This window comes from Panthera onca, chromosome F1 (assembly GCF_046562875.1).
Source record: "Panthera onca isolate mPanOnc1 chromosome F1, mPanOnc1 haplotype 2, whole genome shotgun sequence".
Taxonomy (NCBI): Eukaryota; Metazoa; Chordata; class Mammalia; order Carnivora; family Felidae; genus Panthera; species Panthera onca.
The window spans coordinates 33,157,678-33,176,199 of record NC_138355.1 but is presented as its reverse complement, the minus strand read 5'-3'; the positions used below and the strand labels follow the sequence as shown (position 1 = coordinate 33,176,199).

At 35.7% G+C, this 18,522-nt stretch overlaps 1 protein-coding gene and 1 long non-coding RNA gene across 16 annotated transcripts in view; one reads left to right on the top strand and one right to left on the bottom strand.

Moving 5' to 3' along the window:
* RPS6KC1 (ribosomal protein S6 kinase C1) overlaps window positions 1–18,522 on the top strand; it is a 317,521-nt gene that overhangs the window by 70,992 nt on the left and 228,007 nt on the right. Inside the window, exon 1 of one of the 15 annotated variants that reach the window (XM_078440695.2) lies at window positions 17,104–17,383. The exons of the other annotated variants lie outside the window; for them this stretch is intronic. The gene's annotated coding sequence lies outside the window, so the exon portion shown is untranslated. Of the gene's footprint in view, window positions 1–17,103; window positions 17,384–18,522 lie in introns of those variants that run through there. 15 annotated transcript variants of the gene reach the window in all.
* On the bottom strand, window positions 11,585–16,542 carry LOC132686210 (uncharacterized). Its single transcript, XR_009613518.3, has 3 exons — window positions 15,827–16,542; window positions 15,257–15,516; window positions 11,585–12,134 (listed from the first exon to the last, which is right to left on the bottom strand). It is a non-coding gene; the product is annotated as an uncharacterized LOC132686210 (long non-coding RNA).

The window sequence follows — 18,522 nt, the reverse complement described above, 5'->3', positions numbered from 1 at the left end:
ATAAGAGACTCTTAAATATAGAGAACAAACAGGGTTGCCGGAGGGGTTGTGAGAGGGGGGATGGGCGAAATGGGTAAGGGGCATTAAGGAATCTACATCTGAAATCATTGTTGCACTATATGCTAACTAACTTGGATATATATTAAACAATGAATAATTAATTAAAAAAAGATTTGAAGAAATGATAGTGTCAATAATAAGAGCCAATTCTTTATAATTATAGTCAAGGCACTTATGAGGCTGTGTCAGGAGTTGTCTTGGGTAATCCTCCCATTAACCTGATAAGGCAGGTTTTATTATCTCTGGTCATAGTGGGAAGATATGGTTAAAAAAAAAAGTTGATTTTTTTCTAATACAGACTTTAAAAAAAAATTGTTAATGTTTTTATTTATTTTTGAGAGAAAGAGAGAGAATCTGAGGCAGGCTCCAGACTCTGAGCTATCAGCACAGAGCCCGATGTGGGGCTTGAACCCACAAACAGTGAGATCATGACCTGAGCCAAAGTCAGACGCTTAACTGACTGAGCCACCTAGGCACCCCATCTAATACAAACTGTCTTAAATGCAATCCTAATCAAAATAGGAAGATTATGATTCTGAGTTCTGTGAAAACATAGGCAAATTATTCACTATCACTGTGCCTGTTTCCTCACATGCAAAATGAAAATAATAAAAATTCATATAATAAAATATTAAATTAGTTAACACACAAAAAGTCTGTTCTTTGTAGCTATGAGCTTTTGTTTTTTTTGCACATATAGATTGCACATATAAATGAGATCATACAGTATTTATCTTTCTCTGTATAACTTATTTCATGCAGTATAGTGCCTTCAGGGTTCATCCATGTTGTTGAAATTGGCAATATTCCCTTTTTTTTTTTTTATGGCTGAATAATATTCCTGTGAGTGAGTGAGTGAGTGTGTGTGTGTGCATGTGTGTGTGTGTACCACATGTTTTTTATCCATTTATCCACTGATGGACACTTTGTGTTTTTTTGCTACTATAAACAATGCTTCAGTGAACATGGGGGTTGCAGATACCTTTTTTAGTGTTTCTGTTTTCTTTGGATAAATACCTGAAAGTGGAATTGCTGGAACATATGGTAGTTCTATTTTTAATTTTTTGAGGAACTTCCGTACTGTTTTCCATAGTAGCCGTACCAATTTACATTCCCACCAACAGGGCACAAGGGTTTCCTGTTCTCTGCATCTTTGCAAACTCCTCTTATCTCTCCTCTTTTTGAGAACAGCCATTCTAACAGGTGTGAGGTGATTTCTCATTGTGGTTTTGATTTGCATACTTCTGATGATTAATGATTTGGAGCACCTTTTCATGTATCTGTTGGCCATCTGTATGTCTTTGGAAAAAATGTCTATTTAGATTCTCTGCCCTTTTTAAATCTTTTTTTCTTTTCCTTTTTCTTTTCTTTCTTTCTTTTTTTTTTGTTATTGAGTTGGATGAGTACCTTAAGTATTTTGGATATTAATCCCTTATCAGATACATGGTTTGCAAATTTTTTCTCCCATTTGGTAGACTGCCTTTTCATTTTGTTGATGGTTTCCTTTACTGTGCAGAAGCTTCCTAGTTTGATGTCCCACTTGTTTATTTTTGCTTTTTGTTGCCTTTGCTTTTGGCATTACCCTCAAATTTATTGATTGTAGAATTATTTATAGTATCTTTTTATCTTTTTAATGTCTGTTGGATCTTTCCTGATATTGGTGATTTATTATATTTTCTTAGTCACATTAAGGATTTGTCAGTTTTATTAATGTTAGAATATTTATTTATACTATTGGATGTTAGTTTTCTATTTTATGGATTTCTATTTATTTCTCTCCTACTTAACTTTAGGTCTGACTTTTATTTTTTGAGTTAGGAGCCTACATCTTTGAGTTTTGGCCTTTTTTTCTATATATGTTTAAGATGATAAATTTCCCACTAAGTACTGCTTTAGCCACATTCCATAGTTTAGATATGTCGTATCTTCATTATTATCAGTTCAAAATATTTTTTATTTTGTTTTGATTTTTTCGTTGTCCCATGGTTTTCTATTGCTGCTGTAACAAATTACCGCAGATTTATAATACATTATTTTATGGTTTTGTAGGTTAGAAATCCGAAATGAATTTACTGAGCTAAAATCAAGGTATGGGCAGCACTGTATTCCTTTCCAGAGACTTTAGGGGAGAATATGTTAACTCTGCCTTTTCCAGCCTCAAGAGGCTGCCTGCATGCCTTCTTCCATCTTCTAAATCAGCAGTGTTCTATCCCTTTGACCATTCTTTCCTAGGAACATCTCAGTCTGATCCTCAGCAAGGGAAGGTTATCTGATTTTAAGGACCCATGTGATTTGGTTAGGCCTGTCCTGATAATCCGGGATAATTGCCCCATCAAGATTCTTAACCTTAATGACATTTGTAAAGTCACTTTTAGCCTAGTTCAGTAATATATTTACAGGTTCTTGGGTTAGGTTGTGGCCATTTTTAGGGGCCCATTAGTCTGTCTGCTGCACCTGTGAATTACTTCTCAGTAATATACTTCTAAGTGTATCATAAGTATACAATTTAATTTCCCAGCATTGAGACTTTCCTAGTTATCTATTTGTTACTGATTTATAGCTTAATTCCATGGTGTTCAAAGAACTTTGTCTGAATAACTTCAGTTTTTTTGAGATTTGTTGAAGCTTTTTTTTATGGCCAAGTCACCCTGCCTATTTAATCATTTTAAATAGTACCTTGAAATGGAAATGCTTGCTACATTCAAAAAATTATTTGAGGGTTTCATGGTACTTTCTATTACATGGCTGTTGTCTTTTGTTTGTAGGACATTATCGTATAGTAGTCTCTGTCTTCTTTTTGGTAGTTAACCAATCCTTATAAAATAGTCATTCTGTATTACAGAATAGTCATAGCTACTTGTGATTAAATTGATTTTTCATCTGTATTAGATGTTTTTAAATTATTCTGTGACTAATGAAAACATACCTATTTTTGTGAAAAGGTACACAAGTACAGTCATGTTATAAAATAGTAATCTTGATTGAGTCCAGATCAGTGATAGCCCATTACCCTACAAAAGAAAAGTACACTGTAGGACAATAAAGAACAAAGACTTTGAGTACCTGGGACAAATAAAGGCAGAAATTGGAAACAAAGAACTCCAAATTGAATTTTTTGTTAATTGGTTTGGTGTTTGCAGGGAAGGGGGCAATGCCCTGACTTGAACTAGTAATAAAAGACTCAGTTTTGCCCAGGCAACAAGAAGCAAAATGAGAAGGAATAATAAGGAGAGGCATAGATGTGACATGGTAATAATCCCTTTAAATGAAGTGACCCAGTAATATAGGAAATAGACTGTAGACTTTGTCTTGTGTGATCTAGAAAGTCAGGTCAATTCTGTTCCATTCAACAAAACTTTAATGGATGACTGTTAATGTTCACTAAAATCGACGAGCAGCTTATAAGTTGTCGAAGGGGAGAGAGTGGTAAATAAACAATTTAAAAAGTGCCATTACTTTATAGTTTCCTCCATTTTTCTCTTTAGTATCTCTCAGCTGTCTTCCATTTCTATCTTATTAGTTTTCATGATCCATTTTTTATCAGAAAGTCTTACGGTAGATACCTTAATCTCCCTTACTTCTGATCTTTTATCATACATACCTGGCAAAACCCCAGCCCTGGATTAATTTATCCATTTGCTTTCAAGTATCCATGTTTCCCTTGTTTCTGGCTTACAGAGGCAGACAACTGGGCAACTAGCTGAGTGCTATTAGAAGAAGCCACACACTCTGGACAGATAGATAACCAAAATGAATTCATTGTTATTAATCTTAACTGGACTCTCAATAACGTTACTTACCCTTAATGTTCTTTTGTTAACTCTTCAGTGACTATTTCATCCAACCTCTGCTTTCCTAAAACTTCTGTTATTCCAATGATACCACACTTTTCTTAGTTAGTTCTCTAATTCTTAGGTTAACCTTTCTAAGTCTACTTTGCCAGCTCCTTCTTCCCCACTTGACCTTTAAATGTTGAAGTTTAGGGGTGCCTGGTAGCTCAGTCGGTTAAGGGTCTGACTTTGGCTCAGGTCATGATCTCACGGTTTGTGAATTCAAGCCCCACATCAGGCTGTCTTCTGTCAGCACAGAGCCCGCTTTGGATCCTATGTCTCCCTCTCTTTCTACCCCATCCCCCCTTGCTCTCTCTCTCAAAATAAACAAACTTAAAAAAAGTATGTTGAAGTTTATTGAGACTTCATTGTCAACTTGCTTAAGCCTTCTTACCCTACTTTCTTAGGTGATTTCACCATTATATAATTTCAGTGACTATGTAAAGTTGTATACTAGAAATGTAATGTGACACATATATGTAATTTAAAAAATTTCCAGTAGCCACATTAAAACTAAGACTTCCACTGACTCATATGTGGGATTTAAGAAATGAAACAAATGAAAAAGAAAAAAAAAAAAAGAGACAAACTAAAAACCCAGACTTTTAATATAGAGGACGAACAGATGGTTACCAGAGGGAAGGTGGGTGGGGGGAATGAGTGAAATATGTGAAGGGGATAAAAAACAAAACAAAAAAACAAGCAAACAAATTAGGACTTCCACTGCTGGCCAAGGTAGGTAACAGAAGCAGTGTTCACGCTTCTTATTGAAGCAACTAAAAAACCAAACAAAGTATATGTAACGGTGGTTTTCAAGTCATTGGATATTAGACAGTGAAGGACAGTGGTTTCTGAGAGATAGAAAACAGATAAGGTGAGCTTTGATGATTGCCTAGCTTACTGTCTTGAGTTTCTAGGTTGTAGCTAAGGAAGAAGGAAGGCAGATGAATTGGGTCAAAACCTCTAAGTTGAGGAGATGGGGCTGAATCCAGGAAGGCCAAGGCAGAGTTGGCAGGTAGGCCTTATTGGGTCATTGTCTGATGTCTAGTGTTTTATCTAGAGAGGAGATGGCTCTACAGAGATTTGCAGAGTATCCCTTGGAATACTTAACAGAGTAGTGATCAGTGCTTGGCCAGGAGAAACTACCCAGGGCCAGAGAAAGATGCATTGAAAGAATTAGGGGAAACATTGTGGGTGCTCACACAGGGCTGGGAATAGTGTCTCTTCCTAACAAGTCATCTTGAAAATCTCTTTCATGGGGCATTGGGTAGAATATTCAAGAGTCTTACCCCGTTAGTGTGAAATAGTTTGCTCCAGACCCACCCTAACAAATCTTAGAAACAAGACCTAAAGGGATCAGACTGCTTCCAAGAATCATAACTGTATTCCAGAACAAAGCTTAACAATATTTGTAGGAATAAGAAAGTATCTACCACACAATAGTGTAAATCCACAATATCTGGTATCTTTAAAAACTTACTGTTTATTCAAAGAAATAGAAAAAATTTGACCTGTAGTGAGGAAAAAAATCAATAATATTTGTAGAAATAAGAAAGTATCTACCACCTAATAAGGTAAATACACAATGTCTGGCATCTTTAAGAACTTACCATTCATTCAAAGAAACAGGAAAAATTTGACTTGTAGTGAGGAAAATAATCATTCAGAACCCACTCAGAATTGACACACATTAGAAGGGAAGGAAGGATGAGGACTTTAAAACTTAATGGAAATGTGTTCATTATATGGAGTTAAGTAGAGCAATGGAAGATTTACAAAAGACCCAAATTGAACTTCTAGAGGTGAATGCTACAGTATGGGAAATAAAAATACAAGAAATGAGATTAGTGTCAGATTAGATATTGCAGAAGAAAGGATTAATGAATTGGAAGACATAGCAATAGATACTATCAAAAATGAAATGGAGATGAAAAAAAATCAATCAAAAATTATTATAACATCAGTAAGCTATAGCACAACTTTTCTCCATGTAATTGGAACCCTTAAAAAGGGAGGGAAAGAGGGAGACTGGATATTATTGGAATGAATAATGCCTGGAAGCTTTCCAAATTTGATGAAAATATTCTGTAGGTCCATGAAACCCAACATACCCCAGGCATAAGAAACATGAAAACCTACATTAGGGCACATTTTAATCAAATCGCTCTAAACCAGCATTAACGAGAAAATCTGAAAATTAAAAGCAGGCAGAACAAAAGACATGTAGAAGAACAAAGATGAGAATGATGTCAGGTTTCTTGTTAGAAACAATGCAAACTATTGATTAACACCTTTAACATGCATAGAGAAAAAAAGCCTATCAAGTGAATTCTGTACCCAATGAAAGTGTATTTAAAAAATGAAGGCAAAACAAAGAATTGTCAAATGAGGAGTGCCTGGCTGGCTGAGTCAGTAGAACATGTGACTCTTGATCTTGGGGTCCTGAGTTCAAGTTCCACCTTGGGCGTGGAACCTACTTAAAAAAAAATGTTAATTGAGAGTGATGGATGTGTTCATTAATTTGATTGTGGTGTCTTTTTGTTTTTGTTTTGTTTTGGGGTTTTTTTTTTTTTTTTTTTTTTTTTTTGGTCTAGATAAATGTCAATCAGAACTTTTCAAAGAACCAACTTTTAATTTTGTTTGTCTTCTATTTTTTAATCTTCTATTTCATTAGTTTCTGCTTCTCCTGCTTTCCTTTTGTGTATTTCACTCTTCATTGTTTAGAATTATTTCTCTTAAGAGGTGAAAGCTTAGGTTATTGATTTGCAATCTTTTCAACATAGGTCTTTAAAGCTATAAAGTCCTTCTAAGCACTGCTTTTGCTGCATCTAATAAATTTTGATTATGTTGCTTGTATTTTTATTCAACTTGAAATTCTCCTTCTATTTCTGTTTTTGCTTCATCTGTTTTAGGACTTTTATGAGATGCATGCATGTTTATAACGGTTGTATCTTTCTGACTAACTTTTAACATTATAAAGTGTTTTTGTCTCTAGTAACATTCATTTTTCTTAACATCTGTTTTGTTGGATATTACTAAAACTATTTACTTTTTTTCTTTTTTAAAAAAGTTTATTTATTTTGAGAGAGACAGAGGCAGTGCAATCAGTGGAGGGGCAGAGAGAGAGAGAGAGGGAGAGATTGAGAATCCCAAGCAGGCTCCACACTGCCAGCACAGAGCCCAACACAGGGCTCTAACTCACGAATCTTTGAGATCATGACCTGAGCTGAAATCGAGTCTGATGCTTAACCGACTGAGCCACCCATGCACCCCAAGTTATTTACTTTTAATATGTTTGTTTTTTTGAATCAAAATACGTCTCCTGTAAACAGGATACAATTGGATCTTTTTTTAAAACAAATTTAGCTGTATAATCTCTGCTTTTTCATTGGCATTTTTAATCCATATACATTTAACATACTTAATAATGTGGTTAGACTTATGCTTGCCATTTTGCTATTTGGTTTTTTTAATTTTATTATTAATTTTTTAATTCTTTGTTTTTTAAAAAATTTTTAAATGTTTATTTTTGAGAGAGTGCGACAGAACGTGAGCAGGAAGGGAAAGGGCAGAGAGAGAGAGAGAGAGAGAGAGACAGAGACACAGACTCCAAAGCAGGCTCCAGGCTCTGAGCTGTCAGCACAGAGCCTGACATGGAACTTGAACTCATGAGCTGTGAGATCATGACCTGAGCTGAAGTCGTGTACTTAACCGACTGAGCTACCTGGGCACCTCTCTGTTTGTTTGTTTTTTTATGTCTCCTATCCTTTTTGTTTTTTACCGCCTTGTGTCATGAGTAGATTATTTTTTCTAGTGTACCATTTATTCTCTCTTTTTTTTTTTTGGTAGATTATAACATTTTGAGTTTTTATTTTTCATAGTGTTTTTTTCTGAAGATTATAGTAATAAGTACTTTAACTTAAAATATTCTACTTCATTGCCTTAATTCTAGTAATATATAGGAATTTTACTTCAATATAGATCTCTTCCTACATCTTTTTGCTAGTATTGTCATATATGTCGCACTTGTATATAAGTCCTGTAGTGTAGTCTTATATTGTCTAAATGGACTTACTCTTTAAACCAGTTTGGAGAAGAAATGAGCTTATCTTTTGCTTCTTTTAAGATTTTCTGTTTTGGCTTTTGATAGTTTGGCTATTATATGTTTAGATGTGGATCTCTGGGTTTATCCTTCTTGGCGTTTGTTTTATTCTTGGTATTTGATGGTCTTCTTGGATATGTACGTCAATGTTCATCAATTTGGAAAGTTTTCACATATTATTTCTTAAATTTTCTGCCTTTTCTCTCCTTTTTCTGTTTCTTGGACTACATTATATATATTTTAGTGTTCTTGATGGTATCTACAGATTTCTTAGCCTGGTCCCCCCTCCCTTTTTTATTATTTAATGTATTCATAGTTGATAATGTTAACTCATCTATCTTTAAATTTGTTGATTCTTTTTTTCTGTCATCTCAGTGTGCTGTTGAGTACTTTTTAATCCCAGAATTTCTATTTGATTTTGTTACAGTTTCTATGTTTTTATTGTTAAAATATACTTGATGATTTGTTGTCATCCTTGCTTGATTCTAAACCATTCTGTTTGTACCAATAGTCTAACTGATCTTTTGAAAATGAACCTTCATCATGTCACTTTCTTGCATTAAACTCATTGCTTTGAGGATAAGACCCAAAGATATTATGGTTTATGAGGCTATGAATGATTCGGTTTCTGCCTTTCTCTCCAGGCTCATATTGAATCAGTCCTAGTCACTTATTTTTTTTTTTTAGCCACAGTGACCTTCTTTTACTTCCTAGAAGGCACTGTGGCCCTTCCCATGTTCAAATTTTCACAAAAGTTGTGCTCTGTTTGAGTGCTTTACTCTGCTTTTTCAACTGATATTTCCTCCTTGTTCATCAGGTCTCAGTTTCAATGATATTTCCTCAAGTGAACGTTTTTTCACCTCTGTTCATACCAGAAGAGATTTCCTGAACTTTGTTGTCATTGCACACTGTTTTGCTTCAAGTACTTATCATATTTACAATGAAATAATTATTTGTGTGGGTATTTACTGAATGAATATCTCTTTATTTACTTGTAATATCCTTGAAGGCAAGGCATTTTATCATTCAGTGTGTTTCCTAGCACAGTGCCAGTTACCTAGGAAATTGTCTATAAATATTTTTGAATGAGAATGATTCTATAGATCAGTATAAATGGGCACTTGACCAGGGAGAAGGAGAAGGCTTATAGGGAAGGCTTCTGCAGGAGGTGATAAATAAGTTGAATCCTAAAGTATGTGTAGTAAACAGCCAGTGTGCATTAAGGTAGCTTTGAAAATACCAAATAGGTTTAAATGCCTCTTGTCTGGTATATCAATATTCTGCACCAATATCCGTCTATTTGTCCCAAAGGTTTGACAATGTTTAGAATTCAGCCTTATGAAATGGCATTAATTATGTTTATTATTACATTTTATATTTGTAGCAATCATTATAAATAGTGGAACTCAGTATTGAGACTTATTGCTCATCTGACCCTGAGTTTGATTTCTGGCTTTAATAAATACGTTTCTGTCCTATTCCCTTACCTTGTCTTAGTCATGTCTTTCCTCTTCCATCATCCTTGGAACTGGAGCTCTGTTCTGTTTTGATCAGACCCAACCCCAATTCTCCACAATAAGGGTTTGGCCTGAAACTAAAGCTTGGCAGCTGGGAAACTATTATTTGATTTTCTGTAATACTTTCCTCATGTTCTTATTGGGAACAAGGTGAGGATAGATAGGCACTTTTAGCATATCACAGTAGCTAATATTCAAGGGAAGAATGGAGTAGTTCAGTTTAGAAATATTTATATCAAAATAGTTACATAAGCTTGGACCTGGAAGGGTGAATTCTGCACTGCTTCTAAAAAATTTGGTTGTGAAAATAAATAAGCCTTTGTTTTCTAAGAGTTCTTTATTATGAGGGTTTTTCTGTACTGTAGGTAATCATCATAGATGTTTTCAAAATTGCTTTTTTAAAATTTTTTGAAAATGTTTATTCGTTTTTAAGAGGGAGAGAGTGTGAGTGGGGGGAGGGGCAGAGAGAGAGGGAGACACAGAATCTGAAACAGGCTCCAGGCTCTGAGCTGTCAGCACAGAGCCTGATGTGGGGCTCGAACTCATGGACCGTGAGATCATGACCTGAGCTGAAGTCGGACGCTCAACCAACTGAGCCACCAGGTACCCGTAAAAATTGCCTTTTTTAAAAAGAAAAAGGACCTTACCAAAATATTAAAGGGTTGTGCTTTTTCCTTCATTTTAGATTTTATTGGTTCTGGAAACAGAACTTTATAGAATAGAAACCTTGGGCCTTAAGGAATGGCCATCTGAGGATGATGATTGGTATGCAATGTTAGTACATAGTAGTAGTAGTAGTAGTAGTAGTAGTAGTAGTAGTAGTAATAATAGTAATAATAATAATAATAATAATGAACATGACCTTCCCTTTAGTAGAACCAAAGCGTATGGATACAAAACAATATACTTTGGGCAGGATTTGGTTCTTCATTTGTCGGTCTCATGTCAGATACATGTGTCTGGTGGGTCTAGATGGAATGGATATTATACATTAAAAGTAATAGCAAACCTTCTGAACTTCTCATATTCAGGAGGCTTAGTATCCTGCAAGCTGATGGGCATAAAGTGCTATAATTCCCATAGGTTTACAACTGCAGGAAGAAAGTCTGGGTGAATCATTTTCTGTCATATGTTTCTTGAATTGTTGGGTATTTTGGTATCAACTTTCCTGTTGAGAGTTTTATGTTTTAATGACAAAACTGTTTACTGGAAATTATAGCTTGGAAAAGAGAACCACTCTCCTGCTTCTGCAAAAAGCTAGGTAAAACATTGATATAGGGTAAAGTAGCTGTGGAGTTTTATATTCAGATTGTATGAACGGTAAACAGAGCATCTAAAATAACCACTTGCACATTGCAACAAACACATCATCATTTGCTTAAAAAAGAGTTATAATTACAGTTGACGAAGCATGGACACCATAAAAAATGCATTAGTTTGGCTTGACACATTAATTACCTGTTTTTGCAGATGTTTTTATGTATTGTTGTGTGAACAGTTTACAAAATAATTACAGGAAAGTCGTATGGAAAATAAACTAAGTGGGTGGTTTCTCGTCTAAATATTTTCATTCATGTGAATCTGTGTGAGGCACAGCTGCTCTATTGCAAAAGCAGAGAGAGAGATGAGGATTCTCGAAGGGTTTTTTATTAGATGGTCTCGGTCATCAGTATTCTCACATTTTTATATCTTTAGCAACACAGTTTAAAAACATTAAAATGAGAGGGTTGATTTTAATTCCTGTGATTACTGGAAAAGGCCTAATTCTGGTCAGAAGAAATATAGATATCTACGAGTATTTTATGTTTTATAATTAAAAACAATGTTTTTAAAGTTTATTTATTTTGAGAGAGAGAGAAAGAGAGCGTGCACAAGCAAGGGAGGGTCAGAGAGAGAGGGAGAGAGAGAAAATCTCAAGTAGGCTCCCTACTGTCAGCACAGGGCGCAGTGGAGGGCTCTAACCCATGAACTGTGAGATCGTGACCTGAGCCGAAATCAAGAGTCAGAGGCTTAACTGACTGAGCCACCCAGGCACCCCAGATATCTATGAATCTGAACAAAACTAAAAAATCCTAAGTGGAAAAACTACTGGCATTTATTCATTTATTTCATTTATTTCAGTACTAGCAGTTAGGCACTTTGAGAAACAGTCGATCATTATTTCATGATTACTTGAGTTACATAGTTTTATTGAACTTACAGCTTAGTTAATCGTAATAGTTAAATATTGAGTCTTATGTAAATTACACAGAAGTTCAGTTTATCTATTCTCTTATAGGAAGTTTTGAAAATGTAAATCTGCTTTTTCTCATGAGCTTACTGTTTTGTCATTAGTGGTCTCAAAGTGTGTTTCATTTGAAAAATAACCAAGTCGTTATGCAGGCATTTGTACTTTTCTAAATTGTTAAGAAACAGGTTTTCCAAAATTGTAATTGTCAAACAATAAAAAGTTCATAGACTTCATTCTGTTTTACATAGTGGTTTAAAATTATGTAGAGTATCTGTGCTTGTGTTTCAGTGATGCTGTCATGACAATTTTTCATAAAATTAAAGTAGATTGTCCTTTTAGTTCAATCATGCCACTTCTACGCCATGTTCCTCCATATTCCTTTTGTATGATTTCACCTGCATAGATGATGAAGACAATAATTATAGATGACATTTTCTGAAATACATATACTGTAACTAGTTAAGTTAGAGAAAGGCATTCAGTTATAGAAAGAGGTAATTAGAATATCTCTAGGCATGAAGGCATTGTTATCAGACCGGGTAGTATTGGTGCAAAGTCATTCATTTGCTTTCCCATTCATTTATTTAACAAAATATTTTTGAGGGTCTTCTATATGTGATGTTCTGTGATAACATTGAAATGACTGTAAACATTGAGATAACTGTGTCTGGAACATCATAGATGCTCAGTAACTAGTAGGCATTTTGCCTTCTGAAGAGGATAGGAGGGACAGGAATATGTATATTCTTACTTGTTGGGGAGGAGTTTCTTTGTTATCCTGAAATGGGCTTCAAATGTGATACACTGTGGGAGTGTCGCTTGGCACAGTCTGAATTGTTTAAATGTGGAGATAAATATCTTCATGTTAAATAAATCTGGAAATGGAATGGAGTCTGTCTAATTCTGATATACACTAGTAGTTTAATTTTTTAAGGTGGGGATGCATTTAAGGAGTCTGTGAAACTTCTAGGATTCAGAAGAATTAACTGCTTATAATCAGCAATTCTGCTGATTGCTTTACATCGTCTTAAAGGAAAATATGTGATCCAACGTCATGATATCAAGAAAACAGTTTGTTGGAGTCCTCCATGGATTTGCCACTTCTTAAGATGTCTCACTTAGAGCCGGTGAAAGAAATGAGCGAAAGCCTTTGTGGGGCTTGGGGGATTTTCGTATTTACTAGTATAGTAGATAAACAATTCTTAGTCTATGTGGAGTTTCATTTCCATATTTTCCCTTATTTTTATTCCATCTCAGAAGGCAAAATTTTTGCTCCTAAGTTTTAATTCTTCATTCCTTTTCCTTCAGGGTATCTCAAGCTCCTTTTAAACTTTTTATCTTAATCTTTTAGAAGCCATGGAGAACAGCATAAGGGACACTTAGGGATTGACTGTCTGTCTGTCTATCTAGACAAGAGTTTATTGTCATAAAGAGACTGGCCAGGTGATGTTGTTTTGAGGGGATTGACTAGTTTTTTGGGCACTCCCCTTTAAAATGCAAAACAAAAAATGGATTAGGGAACAAGAAGGAAATAGTTGAATGTAGAAGACTGTCTCTGTAGGCATTTAACACTCTATGATCTAATGATGTGTTAGTTTTCATTCAGTATTAACTGATAGAAAAACTACTAAGCAACACTGAAAGGAGTCCTAATTGAGGCAATGCCTGGACATGAATATTATTATGACTTTTGCTTTTACTATTCTTTGGTGACTCTTTGGACTTTTGGGGTCACATAACACTTGGTTTTGAAAAGACATTAATATGGAGTTGGTTAAATGCAAATGGGAAGCAGATTCCCTGACTGACCCGGTTTTGTTATATGTGGAAAGGCTGATGGCCCCAGTTGTGGTAGACATGTAGAACCATAAATTACTGTTTTTCTCAAGGTTGCCTTTTGTTGTCAGAACACTTAGCATAAGTCAGAAATGGTAGGCTATACCTGAGAAGAACAAAAAAAACCATTAACTATAATAAATCAGCACTAAAAAAAAAAAAAAAGCAACTATAACCACCAAGGCCATCGTATTCTTTTTGCTACTAAAGTTGTTACATTAAAAAAAAGAAAAAAGTAAAAGAAAAAAAAAGGGAAGCACCAATAAACAAAAACTCATTCCCTTAAAGCCAGGATGATTTGAATGTTCTTTCTAATGTAATAAATCTGAGTAAAAATCAGGCATGTTTGACCAAGAATATAGTGGTGTAGGGGTTACTGGAGAGTGTTTGTTGGAGTAGAGAAACAGAGATAAGAATATAAGATGTGCCTAAAGTAGGGTCTTATGCGAGGATTAAAGTCTGTGTGTGTGGCAAAAATCAAGTATAGTTCAAATAGTCTTAAAAATCCCTTAAGATTTTCCGTGAAATACAGATGTAGGCATACTGTCTTCCAAGTAGTCTAACATGGCCAGTTTTTCCTTCAGCATTGATTTTCTTTTGTTGAACCAGTGAGGCATTAGCTATATTCTTTTTGGTGACTAAGGGTAGAATAACAGACTTGGAAGAACTACTTTTTATTCTGGTTTGTGAAGCTGATTTTCACTAGTGCTGTGAATAATAATGTCTTTTTATTTTATTTTATTATTATTATTATTTTTTATGGGTAAAGGAGAAAAGACCTGTGTTTTCCAAAGAAATCCTTGGGTAACAAGGATGTTTTGAGAGACCACTTTTTCTCAGAAAGGCCCACTCTCTTGCACACTGTGTGAAATGTATACCTCTTTGTAGCTCTCATTTTCGTGTGTCCTTGTCTGTCATTTCCAGTCTCTTTCTGTCTGATTCTCCTCTGCTGTGTTGTCTGATAGGCTCCTGTCTCAACTCCTCATGCTTATTTTCTCGTCCTCTTTGTTCCCGTACTCACTTGTACTTGTCCCGTGCTCTGTATTTTTCTTGTTCTACTCAGTAACAGTAGCACAATCCACTTCAAATTCAGTCACCCGAAGTGTGGTATCATAAGACCCGGTTTCAGTTTTAGTCTCTCATATTCACTTTTTAACTGAGAAAGACATTCCACATCCCTGCGCCTTAATTTCTTAGCTGTGTCAGGAAGGTAACATATCTCTTGTAACTAGAATCTGATGTAATGAAAGGAGTGCCAAGTAGTGATCGCTTCTTGAATCAATTAGAATTTTGTGATTCCGTTATGTATAGACTGTGCCTTCTGTAAAACTTAGTAGCAAGTCAGAGTTGGTGCTCTGAGAAATGCAGGCCAGGCAGTCCAGTGTTTCTAAAAATTTCAAGAACAACTTTGGACTTTCTCCTCATTTCTATTCAGCTACACCCGAGTCTTTCACAGATCAGACTCTATAATCACCCTATACCCATCCTCTCTCCTGATCAGAAATTGGTACGGTGAAGAAGTACAGGTTGACACAGTATACATAACACATGTTTTTGGCACAGTGGGACTTCTTGACATAAAGGGTAGTAGATAAGGGGAGTAGGTTTTCTCTTTTCGATGCCAGAGCCCAGTGGAAATTCTTACTGTATCTGAAATTAATAGAAATGTAGAGAAACTTACTGAAGGTACTGGTTTATCCTTAAGTAGAATGTAAAATATGTATCCATTTTTAAAAGCATTTGCTGGGTGGCTCAATCAGTTAAGCGTCTGTCTCCCTCTTGATTTCGGCTCAGGTCATGATCTCGGCTCAGGTCATGATCTCCTAGTCGTGAGATGGAGTCCTGCATCATTGGGCTCTGTGCTGAGTGTAGAGCCTGCTTAAGATTCTCTTTCTCCCTCGCTCTCTGCTCCTCCTCTACGCTCATGCATGCACTGTTTCTCTAAAAAAAAAAAAAGAAGAAGAAATGCATTTAGTAAGTGTCTACCTGGATATAATACTGAAGAGGTAATAGCTGCAAGACCTATAATGGGATTAAAAGTTGAATTTCAGATAACTTGGTTTTCCTGGAAAAATAATCATTATGGGCTGTGTTTGTGTCTTAACAGGAAGATTAAGAAATTAGGGTTAGGGTCTACTTAAAATTTTTAATCAGTTAAAATCTGTTTCAAGTCATACTTATCAATACTTTGATCAGTTAAAATCATTCCAGAAATCTATCGATTAATCTTTTCTTCCTCGTACTCACAGACCTCAGTAAGTGTCCAGCAGTAAAAATCCGCAAGAGGTGATTTTCATCCTTGGCTGCCGCTGTTGAGCAGCAGTGCTTGTGACCTAGTTTTAAGGGGCTGGTAAGGAAGGAGGCATAGTATGTATATTTAAGGTTACATTTAAAAAGCCTTCCAGTATTCCATCACTCCATTGTTGTTTCCATGGAAGCGGAACCACTATCAGCAGCAGGCGTCCATTTCAACTGCTGGCTTCCGGTTTTGTTTCTCTGTTACTATGGAGACTGCCTAGAAAGCAGCAGAGGCACCAAAAGTTTAAAAAACAATGATTTGATTACAAAATACGGTTTTAACTCCAGCTTGCATTAGGTGCTCCACAGCCTTGGCGTTTTTGAATTTCAAATTATTTTGGGAAACAAATTGATTTTTTGGAACGAAAACAAATTTTGAGGTTGTATTAAGGCTTGTAAGCACACTGCATTAAATAAATTGCCATAGTTTCTGTTACATCTTAGCCTACGATGAATAAGAAATTTTAAATGAGGGATCTAAATCAGGGCATGAAAAGGTATAACCTGGTATGAGAAACACTAATGATAATGGGAGCAGCCGTTAGACTAAGTCCATGAAAGGTAAACTCTAAAGGATGAGTAATGTGTAGAAATAGTAAATGTTTCTTATTTCTGTGGCACATTTTACCTTCACAACATATTTCAATTGCTTAGGTAGCTTTCACAGATAGATTATATAAAAATAAAAGCTTGAGTTTAGAAATTAAATACATTTTAAGGACAGAGAGGGATCATATTGAAATTTAAAAATTTTAATTTTAGTTGAAGTTTGAGGTGTTGGAGAGTTAATAAATGTAGACTGTTCCATAGTTAAAAAGCAATAGAGATTCCCACCCCCCCCCCCCAGCCCCCAAGACTAGTTACAGTTTTGAAGTATTCATAAAGGAGAGAAGAGATGGAACAGTCATGTAAAAGCTGTGAAAGGAAGGTTTTTAAGCAAAACTGCACCCCCAACTCTGTTGCAGGTTTCCTTTGAGGGCTCTATTCAGTCTGGATTCTTCAGTTTGCATGCGAGAAAATTCATATTTGAACTCTAGTAGGCAAAGAATGGCAGGAATGTAGGTTTGGCTGAAATCTGGGACCCGAGTCGCACCAGGATTCCTTTTTTTTGTCTCTCATAACTGCTTCCCTCTGTTAAATTCCTTCTTTCTGATTGGCTCTTAGCGCATTGGCAGAGACTGTGGCTGTTGGCAGTTCCCAGTCCTCTTATTTCCAGCGTCAATAGCAAAGAGGGACTGATTGGCCCAGTTTGTGTTGGGCCAATTCCTCCCTTCTCCACCTGTGGCCAAGAGGGCGGGATTTTGTGATTGGCTCAGCTTGTGACAGAGGGCTCACCCTTGACTATGTAGTAATAAGGGACAGGAGGACTGAGATCTGAAGCACACTAGCAGTTTTCATTCAGACCACCCTGTTATGTGATGGTAGTGGTGGCTGAAGGTGAAGGGCTACGAAGGCGGGAAGGGAGCATTTCTCAGAAGAAATAGAAGATGCTATTCCAGGCAGAAATAAGGTTTTTCTAGTCGTCATCTTTTGGGGAAGAATGCGTGCTTTACTGTAATTCAGTTCAGTTCACTTCAGCAAAACAGAAACATTATTTTGTAGGACTTGGTTTACAGAAAAACCAAGATCAAAAACCTTTACAATTTAGTGCTTCCTATATACAGCTGTCTTTGTCGTAGTATCTTTTATGTATATTGTCTCCTTTAATCTCTGCAGTCATTTGAAGTATATGTTTCCATTTTAGAGAATGAGGAAGAGGGTCAGAGAGTTGAAGTATGGTGTATCATCGGTCACATGACTAGGGAGGCAGAGCCAGAATTTAGATAACCAGGGTTTCTAGAATGTAATCAAGGGTGCTTTCCACTGTATGATACTTGCTTTTTGGTTAACTTCATTCAGAAGATGCATAGGGTGAATTATAAAAAAAAGTACTGTGTATGAAGTGCTTAGATAAAAATGAGTCGTGAAAATATAGAATATTATTTATGAAGGGAGCCTTAGAGATTGTATACTACAGTGGTTTTTCAAATGTTTTAACTTTCAGTCATGGAATCGTTTCTTCAAATGAAATGTATCACAGGTATATATAAGATGGGTAAGAGCATAGGATTGTCCTGCTCTGGAGAAGAGAGAGCCCAGAACTTCATGGGCTGGGCCACCTGTGTTTTGAAGTCTTGACTATTCTGGAGGCCATTTTGAATACGCTTTGTTTAGAGAAACTGAGAGCCAGACAGGGTAAATGACTTGTTCGTTTTCATATAATTGTGTATTACAGGGATTTCAATTACATTCTTCCTTTTTTCTTTTTTTAAAGTCTTTATTTTAATTCCAGCTAGTTAACATACACATTTCAGTTACATTCTTACTTTCAGTTGTAACGCGGGTGACAGTTTGTTGTTAATGAAAAAACATGAAGCTTACAAAAATCAGACTGAATTCAGAGTTACCCTAAATGATTTTATTCTCCAGTTTCTTGCTCCTTTGGCAGCATATCATATCCATGTCATGACTCTTATTAAACATCTGTTGCATTTAGTTCCAGTTTGTTGAGTTGGGCAATTGCATAGTACCTGGACTAGGCTAGTCTTCTGTATGCAGAGCTTTTTATACTACATTTCTTATATATCAACTCCTCCTATAGAAGGTATC